This window comes from Choloepus didactylus, chromosome 5, assembly GCF_015220235.1.
Source record: "Choloepus didactylus isolate mChoDid1 chromosome 5, mChoDid1.pri, whole genome shotgun sequence".
Lineage (NCBI taxonomy): Eukaryota > Metazoa > Chordata > Mammalia > Pilosa > Megalonychidae > Choloepus > Choloepus didactylus.
The window spans coordinates 5,088,748-5,107,876 of record NC_051311.1 but is presented as its reverse complement, the minus strand read 5'-3'; the positions used below and the strand labels follow the sequence as shown (position 1 = coordinate 5,107,876).

At 46.9% G+C, this 19,129-nt stretch overlaps 1 protein-coding gene across 2 annotated transcripts in view; it reads left to right on the top strand.

Annotated features, from left to right (window-relative positions):
• Positions 1-19,129, top strand: part of NEBL (nebulette) — a 341,590-nt gene that overhangs the window by 73,538 nt on the left and 248,923 nt on the right. The window contains exon 1 of one of the 2 annotated variants that reach the window (XM_037837685.1): positions 14,200-14,229. The exons of the other annotated variant lie outside the window; for it this stretch is intronic. The gene's annotated coding sequence lies outside the window, so the exon portion shown is untranslated. Of the gene's footprint in view, positions 1-14,199; positions 14,230-19,129 lie in introns of those variants that run through there. 2 annotated transcript variants of the gene reach the window in all.

Genomic DNA, 19,129 nt, shown 5'->3' with positions numbered 1-19,129 from the left:
TCTTTTGGTCTGGGTCATTGGGCAAGCATTTGGATGGAAATATAAAAGATTGAAGGATGCTTTTGAATTTTTTCCAGCTCTTACTGGCAAGGCTAAAAATGGGTGAAAGAGCTTCTTATTGAGTAATCGGTGTTTAAGAAGGTGTCGAGGCCAGCAGACTTTCAGAGCTCCTGGCATCCCGGGCTGGCTTATTGCTGGCCTCGGGCGATGGAGTGTGACTCTGATTTTGGGAAGGATAGGCCCATCCTTTTGAGGTTGGGAATGTCCTCGTTTCTGGGTCCCTCGTTCTTCTTGGGCTCCCCTAACTTCACGGAGGTTAAGTGGAGGTGCCCGCGCTGACCACCCAGGGGGCATTTCTAAGCTGAGAGAGTCTAACCTTCTATATCAGATGTGGCCGCAGCCTTCTGCAGAGCAGTTTTGTGAAGTGAAGCAGATGAGTTTTTCAGAGCTCAGAAAGTCAGAGGATGAAATAATTAAAAGCAGAGAGGAAACAGAAAGGTTGTGGAGGGGAAGCATATGTTTTCAGATGATATTTTAAAATAGATGGAGTGTTGATGCGACAGAGATACCGAAAAGCGATTCCAGATGGCAGGGACAGCGGTGGCAAGCTGGCGTGAAGGGACAGCGCAGGCCGGCTCCAGGTGGGGAGGACGCGAAGGGGAGATGAGGGAGGCTGTGCAACGGGTGGAGCGGGACAGCTGTGCAAGAGGGCGGGAGCTCAGAGGGTGTGAGATTGCACAGGAGGAGACGGATTCACCGAATCCATGCTCTGTACTCTCAGTTCGGAGGTCCCTCAGTAGGTCCCGGTCATGCAGTAGACCTTTCTTCTGATACGTTTATGAAAAAGGTGGCTCTGTTTCTCTTTGACTTCTTTGCTAAGGCTAGGGCTACAGGCCAAATGTCTACCCAAGCCATCACCAGCCACGGAGGAAGAGAGCCAGAGGGGGATGCCACCAAATTCTGCCGAGGAGCTAAACATTTTATTTTGGTTTTGTCCATATGCATTCAAACCAAGATGGTCCACATGGAAGAGCACGTATGCTTTCTTAACAACCGTCTCGTTGGACCCTAAACAACCTGAGTTCATCTTCAGGAATTGATTGGGGAAGGGAGGGATTATTGAGAGAGAGGAAATTAAAGAAGAAATTATTCAACTTTTAGCCTTAAGAGATCCAGAATGGTTTCTCATTACTAAGAGGAATAGGAGAATTCACTGGCATTTACTTTGTGTGAAATAATGCTGTTTTATTTGCTTAATAATCCTGATTAATGATTTCCTTAATAATATTCAACGTCAGTGGGCTTCTGACTCTGAATTTGGCATTCTATTTTCATCCAGTGAATATTTATTGACCATCTACTGTGTGCCAGGAAAAAATGCTCAGGTTACAAAGAGGAAAGTCTTGGTCTTTTGTCCGACTGAGTTCAGGTATCCCCTCTCATATTTGCTTTCGGTGTGTGCATGAGTGTTGCTGGAACCCTCGCCCTACCCTGGCCGTCCACCCACCCCCACCCGCCCCCTTAACTCTCTCCGGCTGACCCACTGTCACTGATGCTGCCTTTCTCAACAACTGTTTATCCTTAGTTACTGGTATCAAATTTAGTTACCAGGTGTTTTGGTTTGCTAATGCTGCTGTCATGCAAAATACCAGAAATGGATTGGCTTTTATAAAGGGGGTTTATTTGGTTACAAAGTTACAGTCTTAAGGCCATGAAGTGTCCAAGGTAAGGCAAACCTTTTTTCCGGAAAACCTCTGTTAACTGGGAAGGCACATGGTTGGCACCTTCTTGCTCCCAGGTTGCATTTCAAAATGTGTGTTCTCCAAAGTGTCAATGTCAGCTTCCAACCGCCATCTTCAAAATGCCTCTCTAATTTGCGACTGCAGTGAGTTCCTTCTGTTTGTCAGCTCCTCTGTATGACCCAAGCGATTCAACCAAGACCCACCCGGAATGGGAGGGGTTACACCTCCTTGGAAATTATCCAATCAAAAGCCTTGCCTACGGTTGATTGAATCACATCTCCATGGAAACAATCAACAGGTTCCAACCCCATCAATACCAATACGTCTGCCCCCACAAGACTGCATCAAAGAACATGGTGTTTTGGGGGACATAATACATCCAAACTGGCACACTAGGATTTCAGAAAACATAAAGGTCCAAACGGGGATTATGAAAAAGGTTCCATTTATGTAGGGCCATGAATTAAAATGGAAATGCTTGTCTAGTCCACCCAAGGAGGAGAAGACTCTCTGTGTGCAGAAGGCGGCTGCCTTTGTGTCATTGGAATCTTTTGCATGAAGCTGTGACCGTTGCATCCATAAAAAAGGCCGATATCTTCGCTTTTCCTGCGGCTCCTGCCATGTTTCAGGGAAATGCAGATCATTTCAGTTGTGATTGAAGTAGCTGCTTTTGGGTGGGTTGCCTTCCTGTTTTGTCCACCACTGACCCAGCCTTGTCTTTTCTATTGATACGTCTCTTGGACTTTTTCATTGGTTCCTGTTGCTGCGGAAACCTGTCTGTGGATCTTTTACTGGCACTAATATAACTAGAATGGTATAGGTGGAGACCAAAGCCTGACAATCCAGAAAAATGACTCGTTCTCACCTGGCTGAGATGGAGGCAAGCTGACTGCTGTTGGGAGCAGAAGGGGGACACACACTGTATTACTGAATTCATTTTATTCACAAGGAGCAGCACATAATTATAAATTTTATTTGGACATTGTATTAGTTTCCCAGCTGCTAAAAGAAATACCACACAATGGATTGGCTTAGCAACAGGAATTTATTGGCTCCTGGTTTCGAGGCTGGAAGACTTGCTTCCTCCCAGGGTCGGAGTCTTCTGGCTGTCCGGCAATCTCTGGGGTTCCTTGGCTCGTCCATCACGTGGCAATAATGCACATGGTGGCATCTTCTCCTTTCTCTTCTGGGTTCCATTGACTTCCAGCTTCTGGCTGCTCCCTGTGGCTTCTCTCTGCGTCCAGTTTCCTTTGCTTAAAAGGACCTCAGCTGTATTGGATTAAGGCCCACCTTCCTTTGGTTTAGACACACCTTAACTAACCACATCTTCAAGGTCCTGTTTACAAATGAGTCCACACCCGCAGGATCAGGGGTTTGGGATCTGAATGTGATTTGATCCCCAACAGAAACAAGTAAGAATTGGTGGTGCATGGGCAAAAATGTCCAAAGTAATGCTATCTGAGAAGTAAAAACTTCTATAAGTGTATTTAAATAAAATATAAGCTGACAGATAACTAGTTTTTTTATGCAGATTTCTCAGGTTATTGATACTGGGAGCCTCATTGTGATTGAGAAGGGGCGGGGTGGAGCTTCCAGAATGTTCAGGTGAAACATATGGGCCCAGAGTGAGGTGGAAGTGGCTTGAGTTAAGGAAGGATAGATTGATGTGATGAAACCAGTTCAGGTTTCTGTTATGGAGCACATACTCAAAACCAAGTAGCTCTAAAACCTTGTGTAAATATTGTGTAAATATTGTGTAAATATATAAATATTGTGTAAATATTGTGTAAATATATAAATATTGTGTAAATATTCGATCCTTTCCAGATCCTCTCAAAAAAAGTTTCTCAACAACTTCAGGCTAATTGAAGACACTACTGTGAATTTTTTTGAAGAGTGATTTTTATAAGCAAATCATGTTATACCCCCCTGGAGCTAAAGGAATGAGCTGATTGAATCTTGGAAGAGGGAGGAGGAGAGAGGAAGGAGAGAAGAGGGAAGCAAGAGAGGGTCTTAGAATTCCTGTGGTGTCTGATCCGATGCCCAGAGTGGATTTAATACCTTTTCTTTTAGACAGAATCTTTTTTTTTTTCTTTCAAAGTTACAAAAAACAACAGGATAATTTTGACATATTGCATTTCTCTTTGGGGAGAAATAAACTGAGATGCCTATGGGCTCTAGCGTATTTAAAACAAAATCCACACCATCGTCATTGTGCATAATGTTACGTTTAGGATGTTAGGCCAGAAGAAAATGACGTCTAACCAGGTGCCGAGGTGAACCGGCTGCTCTGGCCGAGAGAGAATGAAGCTGCCCTGAGGTCAGGAGACAGACACCCTTGGATTGTCCTTCTGTCTCTGGGGGCCCAGTGCTCCGAGTTTGGACTCAAGGTGAATTTATATGGAAAATGCTCAAGATTTAAGAGAGATTTGACATTCTTAGTTGGATCATACTTACTTTAAAATCACATCCTGAATAATCCGATTGGGTTCAAAATCCTTATGCTTAACAATTTGAACAGAGGTTCAGTGGTTTGACTTAAAAGGTAGATGTATGCTAATACGTAGCTTAACAGCTTTAACTCAGTGTTTTCCAAGAGTTTATTGGTTTATGTATCTACATTTTTAAAATTTCTACATCTAAGGGAATTTGTAGTTGGTTTTGGCTGTCCTTCCTCATGAATTTTCATCACTCTGACCCTGCTCCCTTTCACTTTCCTTCTACCTGCTATTTTTAGGCTAGGTTTTCCCCAACACAATCAAGACCTGGGCTGGATGTGGGGGTTTCACTGCTCACTGGATAACTGGCTGCTGGACGGAAGATTTATGAGGCTCTTCTCTCAGGGCAAGGTTCTGAAACCTTTGAGGGCCTAAGGATGAGCTGGGGAGGTGACTCTCGGGCCCCACCTCTTAGGTGCGATGCAGTGGGTCTGTATTTTACACATGCACCCCGCTGATTGGGTGCAGGTAGTCCAGGCATCACCATGCTCGATAGTGTCAGATTTTGGGTGCAGTAGCGCTACCCGTAGGTACACCTCCACTTTGGATCCCTTTGCCTAATTTTGGGGAGCTTTTCTGTGCTGTTCAGCCACTGATTCTGCCCATGTGGCCCTGGGTTTCTCGTTACATCACTTGGGAACCATCGGTAGGAGGGGATTCCATTGTCCCATACAGCACTGTCGTTCTTCTGGTTGATGAATCTGGGACAGTAAAATTCACGTCCAACGCCGTGAGACTCAGAAGCCGAGAGATGACCTTCCTTTATCATCTGATGTAAAACACATGCTACCACCCTCTCCTTTGCGAAAGAGCAGGGTTTAACAACAGCTCGCTGCAGAACTTCAGACTCTTCAGAACTCTTAAGAACAAATTAAGTTGAGTAATGATGCTTAAAGTGTCAAACCACAGATAAATATAATTTTATGTGGAAAACTTGGAATGGAAAATAGTCTTTCACAAAAATGACAAAATGTTTCCTGGTTCCAAAAAAGAAAAACTATCTCTATACAAAAGAAGGTCAGTGAGAACGTTGGTGTGGTTCATGAAGTATGACTAACACGTGCAGCAGAGGCTTAGAAACCAGCCCAGGACGTTTTTAATTTTCTTTATAAAAGATTTTCACATGGAGTGTATTGATTTATGTATGAAGCAGTAGATTTTTTTCAGGAAAAATCTTTTCTCCTTTTCCAGTGGGTGATCTTTAAGTGTATTTGATCAAGACAGAGCTTTGTAGATAAAGGAGCCAAAGAGACCCCACATATTTTTCCTTTTCTTGTGTGCCAACTCTCTTGCATCTGAAAGAAACATTTAAAATGTTTTAACCACGTATAGCTGAACACTCGCTCTCCTGTTTTAGTTTGTTGGCAGGAGTGGTGATTTGGAAATGCTGTTCAGTTTCATGTGTTTCACTAACCCGATGGATTGTTTTCAGTGTAATAGAGAGGCTGGCGAGGAGGAAGGCAGTGAGCTGAAAAGACTAGAAGCCGCTTTCCCTGCCCACTTACTTTCTTTCCTCCCATCCAATTTTGTGCAACTCGCCATCCTCTGACAAAAGGTCTCAAATGATGTTGGGCCAGTCCCCTGGCACCACCCTGCGTTTGTTTGCCAAACGTGTGTCCTCTGAGTCACTCAGACAGGTAGAGCCAGGTGAAAAGAGGCAAAACCATGAACAGCATTCATTTGCTTGTGCTAAAATGAAAAGAAACAAAACAAAACAAAACAAAAAAACAGGATTGACCTGATGCTAAATAAGTAGAAATTCTCCTAAAAAAGTTCTCCTCTCAATTGCCTTCTTCTTGGAAATATTAATAGGAAGCCAAGAGCAAGAAGTACAGGAAAATAAATTTTAAAAGGCAGTCCATGTTTTCTTTTATTCTCTCGTCGTAGACTTTTCCCGCATTCGGGAACATGTATTGTGCATCCACTTTGGCTCCTGTCCATACAGGGTGGCTACTGCAGGTTTTAGAGAGACTTTGTAGTAATATAGTTTCACCAGTTGCCTGGCCTGGATCCCTGATGGACGGGCTGGGGAAACCGATAACAGAGCTGGTGAAAAGCAAAGGCTTTCATGTCTTACTCAGTTCACCCTTCATAAGAAGTATCAGATGTGGGTCTGGAAGAGTTCCCAGTCTTGATGAAAGTAAAGAGAGTCCAAACAGCAAAAAGTTAAAAAGCGCTTTGAAGAATGGGAACTATTTGTCCGGCTCGTGGGACTGAAGGAGCTGGCAGGGGGCACTGTGGTGATGGGCCGTTCTTACTATTTTAAAAAAATTATGGCGATAAAGGGAAGTCTCTGGGAATTAAAATATGGTAAATATTTAAAACATACTCGCTTAAAAATATACAGCCCAAATAGATTGTTTGTGGACATTATAGACAAGCCAAACTAACATCAAATTCAGGATATCAGAACAAACCATCCACTAATTTACTCTAGTTTCTAGAGGAGCATAGTAACTGATTCGGTTTTGCATAAACTGAATCGCATTAGACCAACTGAACTGTATTCTCTGTCTAGAAGAAGAGGGTGAGTAGATGATGGGATGACGTAGATATGGTCATCTTAACTTCAGCTGAAGAATGGTGCATGAATGAATGGATGGACGGATGAATGTCACATCCATGGAGCATTTATCACTGTTCCCGAGTCGGGAGGGTGGTGGAGGGCTGGTAGCCCAGGGGCCAGTTCTGTGTGATATGTCTGTGGGTAACTTGACTCAGGATGGGAAAATCATTCATCGCATTTTCAGGTTTCATGGAGTTGCTGAGGCTCTGTAGAATATGAAAATTTTTACCTTAACCAATTAGAAAAATGCCATGCTGTAGGATTAAATTAATTATGGATAAACGTATCAGTAGCAAATGTAAGGTGAGGGAACATTAAGTATCCTGTGGTAGCCAGCTAAGCATGTCAGTTGGAGAAACGGAGAGTAATGACTGAATTTGGGAGAAATTTCAGAGGACAACTTGAAGGTACTTGATAGCTCATTGGATAAAAAGGTTATTATTATTTTTTTAAATTAATAGTCTGTATTTTGTAGGCTGCTGATTTTTCTCATGCCCTTTCACTGTAGTAATAGAAAGAACATAAAATCTAGCTAGAATTCTTGTCCCTATATTCTTTCAGTCATATATTTGAAATGCTGCAGTCACATTAAAAGATTTTTTGAGGAAAATGAAGATCTAAGGTCAAGTGCACTTGACAGTAATAAGGAGCAAAGCCCCCAACAACAATAAAATCACCCTCAGAGAGACTTAGTGCCTCCGTAGCTTTCTGTGAAATGCTAACCTGTTTCCTTGCTTCCAGGCAGAGGCTATTTGCAAATCCAGAAAACTCATTCATTCGTTCATAACGGGCGTTAATTGTTGACCACAGTCTGCAGGGCTACACTGGAGATGCAATGAGCAGTTCATCGTCTGTGTCCTCAGGAGTTTGTAGAGCCAGAGGAATGAGGGATGTAGTTGTGTGTAGTGTGTTTTGGCGAGGGAGGCTGGTGGGGTGAGGAAGATGCCTGGGAAGGGGAGAGGTTCAGCTGAGCTCAGATGGGTAGTTTAGCAGGTAATCCAGTTGGCTGGGTTGGGGTGGGGCTGGGAGGGACGTCCGGCCACAGAGGACAGTGTGCGGCCGCCGAGGCAGGGCGCGTGGGCATCTGGGGGCCCGGGTGAGGCCGGCCGTGCGTCTCGGCCGGCGGTGGCTACCGTTTTCCCTCGGGGCGGCCGTGGGGGACACGATGGGTGTCCTTGGTTTTCAGGTTCATCAGAAGTCTGTGCTCTAATTCACAATTCCGGAAACAACATTTTCCCGGCATTCCTTGGTGTCAACATTTTAGAGAATAACTTTTTCAAAACCATACGGAAGTAGCGTTGTCCTGTTTGCGTCACCGGGTCTTAGTGCAATTGATAGAAAATTAGAAATCCATTATAGCATTGATTTCTTCTTACACAGATTATCCAGTTTTGCAAATACAAATATTTATTCTGGGGTATTCCCTTTTTTTAATATCCTGATTTGTTTATTTTTATTATTTATTTTTTATTAAGGACTTGTCATTTTATAGAACAACCATGCCTAAAATACAGGGTTTCTATATACCAGCCTGTTATTAACACCTTGCATTGGTGTGGTACATTTGTTACAATTGATGAAAGCACATTTTTATAATTGTTCTATTAACTATAGTTGGGGTTCACTGTGTTGTGCAGTCCCATGGAATTTTTTTTACTTTTTATTTTTGTGCCATACACACAACCTAAAATTTCCCTTTAACCGCAGTCAAATATATAATTCAGTGCTGTTAATTATGTTGACAACATTGTGCTGCTGTTACCACCATCCATTACCAAAACCTTCCATTGTCCCAAACAGAAACCCTGCACGTTTTAAGCCTTAACTACCTGTGTTTTACCCCTACCCCATCCCTGGTAGCCTGTGTTCTAGACTCTGACTCTATGCTGGAGTATTTCTAAACCCTACTATAAAAGAGCTCTATTTTATCTCGACCCTAATGATAAATGGTGCAGTACTGAGCCCTTAAATGCCTTTGAAAATTATGGTGATGTAACAAGCAGTGCTGCCCGGTTGCTTTGCTTGTTTTCTATGTCAATACGCCAAAGGAATACTAAATTCAGCCTGTTGAGCAAACGTTTATTGATTTTTTCAAATGTATTTGGTCAAAGAAATATTGTCAAAACTGGGCAAAAGACAGATGTAGCCCATTTTGAAGAAAGTACGAAGTAAGAAAGTGCCTATTTCTATAAAAATATCCCCCTGATATATCTGAAATGTTCGTACATCTATAGTGATGTCCGAGGGACTTGTCTGCCCTGCAGAGGGAGGTACAGATGGGGACTCAGTACTTGTTCTCATTTTGTCTCTTGCCGCATTAAATTAAATGAGCATTTATACATTGTTTTAAAATACCTTACCTGCAGTGCACTTTTGTCAAAATCCAGTGTCTCTAAAACAGTGAGGAGGAAACTGACATGCCTTGATAAAATAGCTGAAATACATTATGTTTTTGGAAGACGTGTAAATATTTCAGGAACGGAGTGTGATAGGGCATAAGAGTTCAAACGGGACCGACGTGAAAGCCGAGCGGTCCGAGGCGAATCCAGGTTGCTCGCTGGCAGTTTGCCCTCCGAGTGGTGTCGGTTCTGGCCTGGAAGGAGCTGTCTGCCTGACGTCGAGTCGAGCCCAGATGGGCACGGTCCTCTCACGTCTCCCTGCACTAACCCACTGCTGTCTTTTCTAAAAAGCATCCACGTGCGATGGGGCTAGAACGCGTGAGCTCCCGCCGGGCACCGTGATGGAGCAGGTGGTGTGCGTGGGACCACGAGCTCTGGCTTGCCAGCTGCTGGCGATTTAACAGGCGCGAGAGGGCCACACTGTTTCCTTCGTTCGGGAGCTCTTGGACGCCCGCCCTGAACAAGGCGCTGTGAACTTCTACTAAAAATCTCCAGTTATCTTTAATCTCAGTTTTCACTCCGAGCCTTGAGCTTTAGCAGTATCTTTTTTAAATTTTATCATATTTTTTGTTGTAGAATATCACATACATACATAGAAGTGATAACTTTCCAAGTGAAATTTAACAAGTAGTTAGAGAGCAAATTTCAAAGAATATTATGGGTTACAGTTCCACAGTTTCAGTTATTTCCTTATTGTGAAATATAACATATACATAAAAAAGGTAATATCTTTTCAAGTATGATTTAACAAGCAGTTAAATAGGAAGTTTCCAAAGTTGTTACGAGTTATAGTAACATAGTTTCAGTTATTTCCTTATTGTGCAATAAAACATACATATGAAAAGGTGACAGCTTTCAAATTACAATTTAACAAGTAGCTGTAGAACAAATTTTAAAGGATACTATGGGTTACAGTTCCACCATTTCAATTCTTTCCTATTATTCTAGTACCCTAGCAACTAAGAAAAAGAAAATTATATGGAGATTCAGTGTTCATAATCCTTTGTTAAATTCCATCTTGTCTGTTGCTGCCCCTTCCTCTGGTTTAATCACCTTCCTGATCTTCAGGGATGTCCAGGCAGTGACCACCCTAACCTGTTCATGTTGAAAAGGGGTGTCGACTTTATGAGCAAAGGGGACACATCTGGTTGATGTTCTTGAAGAGGCTATTGCCTCGGGGTTTTGAGACTTAGTTGACATAGGAGCACTCTGGAGGATTTAAGTTTCTTAAGAATAAACTTAGTGAGTGAAACCTTTATAGAGTATCAGGTAGGGACCCGGGTATTCTTTAGGGTTTTGGGGACTGCTCTTGACTTGAGCTTATCATACTGTGTCCATTTGGCATATCTAGGTGAAGCTTGCATAGGAGTAACCTCCAGGACAGCCTCTCGACTCTTTGAATTTTCTTAGTCACTAAAACCCTATTTTGTTGCCTTTCTTTTCCCCCTTTTGGTCAAAAAGGCATTCTCAGCCCCTCTGTGCCAGGGTCAGGCTCATTGGTGGGATCCGTGTCCCACGTCACTAGGGAGACTCACTCACCTGGGGGTCCTGTCCAGCGTCGGGGGCGGGGGGCTGATGGATTTATTTGCAGAGTTAGGCCAGTCCCTCGAGCCACCGTCTCTCTTCTGTTTTTGTCGGTGTCCCCTCTGTGTACTGTGGGGGACCCTCTGTGACCGGTCACACCCCAAAACCATGGTCCCTGGTGTCCCTTTCCAGTTACTGTCACGGAGGAGAAGCCCGTTCCCGCTCATCTCCTCCACCATCTTCCCGGAAGTCCAGCAGTAGCTTTTTGTACCCGCGGACTCACTCCGTCCTGTTTCTGGGCGTTGATCAGCTCTTGTGGCGGCACATGAAGCAGTTAGAGTGTAACTGGGGAGACAAGGCATCCAGACATGACACTTCAGGGACAAGCAGCCGTGGACACAGCTGCATTCGGCACGCACGCCGTACACTGTACACGGATAAGCTGTGCTGAGCTGGCACGGGCGGGTACGTGATGGGGACAGAGGCATTTTGAGGACGTGTCAAGGTCATCCCCTCTCTGTGGACTTTGGCATTTCATTCCCAGCTTCGTCAGTCTGGCATCTCAGCAGTTAGTCCGTCTAGCAGTTGCTTAGGGCCTTGGAAAACCCGCGTCCGCTTCCCAAAGCCACGGGCACAGGTGCCGGGAGATCAGGAACTGGTTTACACCGGGGGCTCCTTGTTCCAAGACGGGGCAGCTTGGGCTCTTCTGGGGGCAGATGAGAGAATCTGGCCGATGTAGCTGAAGTGCCAGAGAGGACCCAGGCTGTGGCGCCTGTGGGAGTCGGGGCCCATGGGCGCCTTCTTGCCCGCTGTCCCTGTGTCCCCATGCTCCGGGCCCCTTGCTCCCTCCGCTCGCCCCCGCTCAGGCCTTCCCGGAAGAGAGGGACGTCTGCTGCGAGCTCAGTGGCCACCAGGTGCTCAGGGGTGGCATCTCTCCTGTGGCAGCGGGCGACTGTTTCAGGGAAGGACCCGGATTGGCCCGTTCCCCCTCAGTCGCGACACTGCCGCCAGGAAGGTGGGGTGCTGGGAGGGGTGCGGGGGCTTCCCGGACAGGCCGATGCCACAGCGAGGGCACCCCCTCTGGAAGATGGTGACCGGAATGCCCCTTGCTGGAGGGGGGCCAGCCCTGGTGCCTGCCCCGGTGGGCCCTCCGGACTCAGGCATCTTGAAGGATTTTACACCCTCACGGACTCTGGGTGCCCCTGGTTTGGTGGGTGCCCCTTCAGCCCGATCCAGGCAGCGGCCCGAGGACAGGCATGTGCCTCCTGGGGACCCTCTTCTCCCTTTTAGGTAAATAAATGCCTCCCCAGGTCCTTGCTGGGGGGTGCAGTGCTCCCCAATCTTGGTGATAGTCTCTGGTACAGGATGCAGTTGACTGGTGTGTTTTGGGCATCACCTGCTACAGAGTCAACCCTGAGTTCCTCTCTTTCTACATGGTCTTTTTTTTTTAAAGCACTTTCATTTTGAAAAATTTCAAGTACAGTACAAGGAATGCCCCACCCCTGCCCTGAACTCGAGGAGAGTAAATTGTCAGCGGGATGCTCGTCACCACCAATATTTTCGGTTCTGTTTCTTTCAAATGAGGGCATTCTCCTTCTTAGCCACAGTGCTGCCCTCAAAGCCAGGAAGCTAATGTCAGTTTAGCTCCGTCCTCTGATCCGCAGACCCCACTCCAGTCTTGCCGGGTGTGCTGAGAACACCGCCATGGTCAGAGGATCCTGTCGGAGCCGGGCGCTGCGATCCCCTGCTGCGTTTCCTCCGGTCCTTCAGCCCGGACGCCTCTGAAGGCCAGATCGGATGCTCCTCCATTTGCATTTGTCCGGTGTTTCTTTATGATTAGGTTCGTGGTATGCATTGTTGGCAGGAGTCTTGTGGAAGTGATGCTGCTTCCTCTTTGCGTCCTTCGGGAGGCACAGGGTTTTCGTTTGTTCCGATACTGGTCACTCGATCACTTTGATCGCTCGATTCCAGTCGGGTGTGCCAGGCTCTCCTCTGTGGAGTTAGTCTCTTTCTCTTCAAATTAATAAGAACCTTGTTACTTTGAGACTATGTGTATATCCTGTTTGTCATCCAATTTTCAAGTTCATTCGTTTATTTCTATCAGTATGGATTCAGGGTGTCCTATTTTATTCACTAGGTTTTAATCTATTGCAACCGTTTAGTCTGATGCCCAAAGTGTCCCATACTTGGTCAGTGGGAGCCTCCGTGAGCAGGTGTCGAGTCCTTTTGTCACGATCCCATCACCATTTGGGCACATCCTGACTTTCTGGTGCAATATGTCCTGGGTTCATCTTGAGCTTTCCCTGTCCCAGCCCCAGAATCAGCCGTTTCTCCCAGGAGCTCTGGTTCCTTTTAGTGGAGATGGATATTTAAGAGACCAAGCCTTGGCTGAGGGTGCTACTGCTCCAGCCCTGTCGGCGGAAGAGCTGGGAAATACATGTGCCTGTATAAACACACACCTACGGCCACAGCCGCAGTAATTTCCCTATCTATCTATCTATCTATCTATCTATCTATCTATCTATCTATCTATCTATCTAAAGCATGAGGTCTTGCCAATATCTCCAGCTTCATTTTTCTCCCTTTCCATACTTGTGCCTTCCTTCTCCTTGGGAATCCTGGCTCCGGTTACTCTCCGTAGAGGTGCTTATTTGATCCATGTCCCTGCAGGTGATGAGTCTCCCACCACAGCTGCTGCCCACCCTTAGCCTGCCCTGGCTGGAGACCCCCACACCGTGTGCGGCCACTGCAAATCTCCCCATTCGGTGGCTGCCAGGGAGACTTTAGGCCAGTTGAGCAAACAAAGTGGCAAGATCTCAAATCATTTGGAGGCGGAACCCAGGACTGCAGTTTTGTTGGGGTAGGTAGAGGTGACTGTAGAGCAACACTGAGCCGGATCTTAAAGGTAGCGGACGCCAGCATTCACGTGTCGGCCCGAGTGTCCTTTGTCGAGGGGCCACATTGACATGTGGGATTCATTGCTTTGAAGCTGCTATTGCTCAAACAGGCTTTGGACGCCTCTTTTTGGGATTGTTTTAATCACCAATTTACAAGCCAATGAAGAAATCTGGCCTGTTGGTCTCCAGCCATGCTCCTACTGAAAAGTGGCCAGAGCTGCGTCAGTCTCTGTGTGAATGTTGTCTTATTTTTATTATAATGATTTATTTACATGCTACTGTCCCCTCTAGACTGTGCGTCTCTTAGAGCAAAGGCTCACTTCGTATTTTATGTCATCCAGCACAGCATTTGTTGAATGATGCAATGAGTGAATCTTGCTTTTGATTCTGGTTTTCTCCAGCTTCTTTGCCAGATTTAGTTCCAGATGTCTCAACTGTTTCCAAAAATGAAAGCCACCCTCAAAGGATGAATATTTACAACCAGAAGAGTCAAACGTATACATCTCAGTCATTGAATGCAATATCAAAAGAGGAATTTTCAAAGAGTTTTGAGCATTCTCAACATCACAGGACCATGTATATAATGTTCCAAAGTGTTAGAAGGTGAGGGCATTCTTTTCTTTATTGAAAGACCAGTGTCGTTACTGTACATTCTGTTTTATATGCATCACAAGCTAAATGCAGATAGTAAGATTGCAGCCACCAGGAACATCTCCCTGTGTTATATACGTCACTGATGTGATGTGTGATCACTACTCAACAATTAGAATTCTTGTTCAGAGCAATAACATAATAATTATTGGTATAAAATATCCACACACTGTTCCCCTGAGGACTGTCTGTTGGTCACTGTTCACACCTTCTGACATATCCCTCTTTATACCATATAGATAATTAAAGAATAAGAAGTATATGTGAAATGTTGGCTGGATGGGACCAACAGTGGCCAGGATGAGAAAAAGGGGGGATCTGTGTAGGAGGGAGGCAGAGCCACCCCGAGGGGGTGGAGGGCAAAGAGCTGTCACAGGGTTGATGTTTGCGCCTTCCCATTAAAAAAAATCATCGTAATAAATATAACATAAAATTACTATTTTTAAGTGTGCTGTTCAGTGGTATTAATTAAATCTGCAATGCTGTGTTACTATCACCAGCATCCATTATCAAAACTTTTTCATCGCCCCTAAAAAGAAACTCTCTACTCGGTAAGCAGTAATTCCCTTCCCTGCCTTGAAGCCCCTGGTAACTTCCAGTTGACTTTGTCTCAATTGATTTGCTTAATCTAGGTGTTTCATGTTGAATTTTATCCTTTCGTCCTTTTGGGCCTGGCTTATTTCATTTGGCATAATGTTTCAGGGCTCATCCATGTCGCAGGGTGTGCCCGACCTCATTCCTTTTCTTGGCTGAATAATACCCCACTTTGTGTATGCACCACATTTTGATCCTCCATTCCTCTGCTGATGGACACTTGGGCTGTCTCCACCTTTGGCTACACTGCATAGATTTACCAACAGAACCGTCTCTCCGTGAGCAGCGTCGTCTCTGAGGAGGGCAGTGTTGTTTTGGGGCGGCCCATGGAAGCCCACGCGGGGTTCCTGCCCGGGTTGCTCTCTGCACCTCAGAGCTGAGGTCTTCTCGGACTCGGGTGAGTGTGGGGAACCCCAGCGGACGAGCTAAAGCTGTTTGTTTGTGCTGGAGCACGTGGACTGCGGCGGTGCTGAGTTGGGGACACTCGTGGAAGGGAGTGGACTTTGTGAAAGGAGCGGGTAACGTGGATTGGTGTAAAAACAAAGCTGCAGCTGAGGTGGGGACTTTGCAGCAGGGACCATCTCTTTCCCTCCTTGCTGTGTGTGTCGACAGGTTTTGTGGAACGCCATGGGGGTGACGGTTCGTTTTCCTGGGACAGCGGTAGATTACTGAGAATGAGGAATAACAGTCTTCTCCAGGGCTGCATGTGCCTAACTCCTGGAGAGCCCCAGGGTCTGTCCTTGTGGGCTCCAGGCTCTGGGATGGCCGTATGATGTGCTCTCGGCTCTCCAGGGCTGGGAGTAGAAGGGCGTCCACCTGACAGCCGAGCCTGGGGCCCTGCAGGCCCTACAGGTGCCCCTCTGTCCCTGCTGCCCCGTCATGGTGGCCGGCAGCCCCATGGCCCAGGGGGCTCCTGGGGAGCTGGCCTTTGAGCCGCCCTGTCACCTGTTCCAAGGATTTTGTTGTGGCTCCTGATAAAGGAGGCACCTTGATTGCAGCGAGTTGACTGGTGGCCCCCACAGGTGTGTCCACCCAGCACCGCAGCAGGTGAGGATGGAGAAGAGGGCACGCTGGGTGAGGGCTGGCCCCGAATCCGGTGGCGGGTGTCCTTTCAGGAGCCGGAAGAGATGAGGGGCCTGGAGGGGGGCTGCCTGACGACGGGGTGGGAGTGGAGTGGTGCTTCCATGGCCGAAGAGCACCAAGGTGGCTGGCAGCCCCGGAGCTGGGGGGCAGCAGGAGTGGATGCTCCCTCAGAGCCCTGGAAGGAGCTGACCCTGCCGACCCCTTCATCTCGGACTCAGAGCCTCCCGAGCTGAGAGGGACAAACTTCTGTGGCTTTAAGCACTCAGCGTGCGGTCATTTCTTAGAGCAGCCCTGGCAAAGTGAGCGTCCAGTGTGCTGGGCAGTGGGCAGCTGAGCTAAGTGGTTGCTACAGAAATACGTGGATGCACGGAGCTTTGGGGCCAGAACATTCCAGGCTGGCCTTGTCCAGTCCCTCCGAGCCCCGGCTGCATATCACAATCGTATTATAGAATTAAAAAGGTGGGTGCTTGTGCCCTGCCCCAAAGCAGATGAATCAGAATCTCTGGGGCTGGGGTCGAGGGACAGCACTTTTAAAGGCGTCTGAGGTCATTTAACGTGCAGCCAAGTTGCGAACACAGACCTCTTACAAGTGTCGCACTTAATGATGAAGAAACCAAGTTGCTTTGAGGATCAAAGAAAAGTTTTAAAAATCCTTTTATGAGGCATGGGAAGGAGGAAAAGAACTCAACTCCAGGAGGACAAAGGTGTGTTTGTAAATTAAATTTTAGGAAAAAAAGACAAAGAATTTCATTCCTTCCTTTCATTTTTGGGTTGTGGGAGTTAGTGATTACGGGGGGTGAAGAACTTACCTGTAACTATTTCTCAGTGACCCTCCAACCCCCGGTATTTGAGGGGCATTTATTTGTTCCCGTAATGGTGTCTGAGAAAACAGATGTTTTCCTTCTCAGGTATGTTTGCCAGTGTAGAAGATTTATGAATTTTATTACCAGCCAGATGAAAATTCCGTTTCCTTATTCTCTTAAGAAATCTGAATAAAGTCAAAACTTCTTTATTGAAAGGAGATGAATAATAGTGTTTGAAGTTTTATTATGGGTCGATATTTTAATAAATTCCACGGAAGATTCAGCGTTCCAAGTAATTGTTTTAAAAAAAGCAGCACGTCTGTTGGAGCGGGGCCTTCATTTTGGGGAGTGGGTATCCCATCCAGTCACCCAGTGAGGGTGGCTCCTTTGGAGGCTTGTAAAGATAAGGGCAGTGGGGTAACTGGGATCTGTCCTCTTTATAACGGCATGGCTCAGGCCACGGGGCAGTGCTGGGGCTCTAAATTAACCTCCTGGGGAGCAAATGAAAAAATAGGTACATGATAGATGATGGTGGTGGGAGCGCTCAGCCGTGATGTGTGGAGAGCCTCACGTTAACCCACCATTGGCTTTACCTGGGCACGCGGGGGGTGATGGAGGCACGTGGAGGTAACCAGAGGCTCACTCAGATGATCTGATCAGCTTTTCTCTTCACAGAGGACCCCGAGGAGAGCGCTGACAGCTCCAGGGATTATGGGTGGCAGGGCCGCTTCCTGAGGTTGGGGCGTTTAGCTTGGGGTCCTGGCCCGAGTCCAGCTCCAGCAAGGCCACTTCACCTCCCAGAGCCCCTCTGCCTGACCGCTGCCATCCTGCCCCGAAGTGGGGGGCTTTGTGGGGGCGGCTCTGGGTGCCCCGGCCCAGGGCTTGTCCTGGGCCCTGCAAGTGCCGAGCGAGGGGTTCCCCGACGTGCCGTCTCAGGGAGAAGCACAGAGGACAGAGCCCTTTGGAAAACATGTCTTAGTATTTTGTTAAAAAAAGTGTTGTGGTTAACATAATTACATAAAGTGGATGATCGGTTATGCATGCATATGTACGTTTTATCTGTTTGCACCTTATTTGGCTCTAGAGAAGGTTAGAAACGGCTATGGTGACCAGTGAGATTTCTGTCTTTGCAGTGGTCCCTGCCAGCTTCTATGAAAATCTGCAAAATGAACAGTTGTTTCTTAGTTTGCTAAGAAGATGTAGATAAACATCTAAAAATGCTAAAAAACATGGCAAACTTAATTGTGGCATAACGAAGGCATTTAGGGCATGCTGGTTAATGAATCTAAGGCTCATTGAAAAACCCGGATTCGGGAGAAAAGGGCCTGATTCTCCCTGGCTGGGGCAGCGGTTCCGTAACAGCAGATCTGGACCCTTGACAGTTTCTGAACCCCTGGTGTTTGAACAGCCTGCTCCCGAGGAGAGAGGGAAGCCTCTAGTTGATGGCTTCGGCTGCTCCAGCCCCATCCGTCCCTCCAGCCTTCCCCACAGAAGGGGCTCCTCCTCCCAGGGGGTGGGCCGAGGCCCCGCAAGGCTCCCACTATCCTGCCCACCCTTGGTCAGGAGGGTGGTCTGCACTGCAGGGGAGGGGTCTGGCTCCGCCGTACTCAGACCCAGGGTCTGGGGAGCCGATGCTTAAGAGGCGGGTGTTGATGGATGCTGGGCCCCAGAGGCCTGACGTCCGCCCTGGACATGGGGACAGTGCCAGTGTGTTCCAAAGGACTGCCTTCTCCGTGGACTCTGTCAGAGGCTCCTGGACGCTTGGACTGTGCCCCCGCCTGAGAGGGGGGTCTTGGTGCTGGCCGCCCGCCCCGTTTCGCAGCTAGCAGAGAATTTCGCAATGCCAGCATCCTGCTATGTCGGATGTCAGCTTCTGGGGATTTGTTTATGTCTTCTGTTCCAGTTTGCTAATGCTGCCATTGTGTAAAGTACCAGAAATGGATTGGCTTTTAAAAGGGGGTTTATACAGTCTTAAGGCCATAAAGTGTCCAAGGTAAGGCGTCAACAGCAGGGTTCCTTCACTGGGGGATGGCCGGTGGCTTCTGGAAAACCTCGTTAGCTGGGAAGGCACGTGGCTGGCGTCTGCTTGCTCCCAGGTTGCATTTCAAAATGGTGTTCTCCAAAATGTCAGTGTCAGCCTCCAACAGCCATCTTCAAAATGTGTCTCTCAGCTACAGCTTCTCTCCAAAATATCACTCTCAGTTGCTCTCCAAAATGTCACTCACAGCTGCACTGATAATGGCGTTTTGGGGGCCATGATACATCCAACTGGCACAACTTCCTAAGGCGTTTGGCTCCATTTTCATAGGAAGCTCTTCTTCTCGTGTTAAGTTGGACTCTCCCCCCTCATCCCTGACTTTGTTCTAATGGTC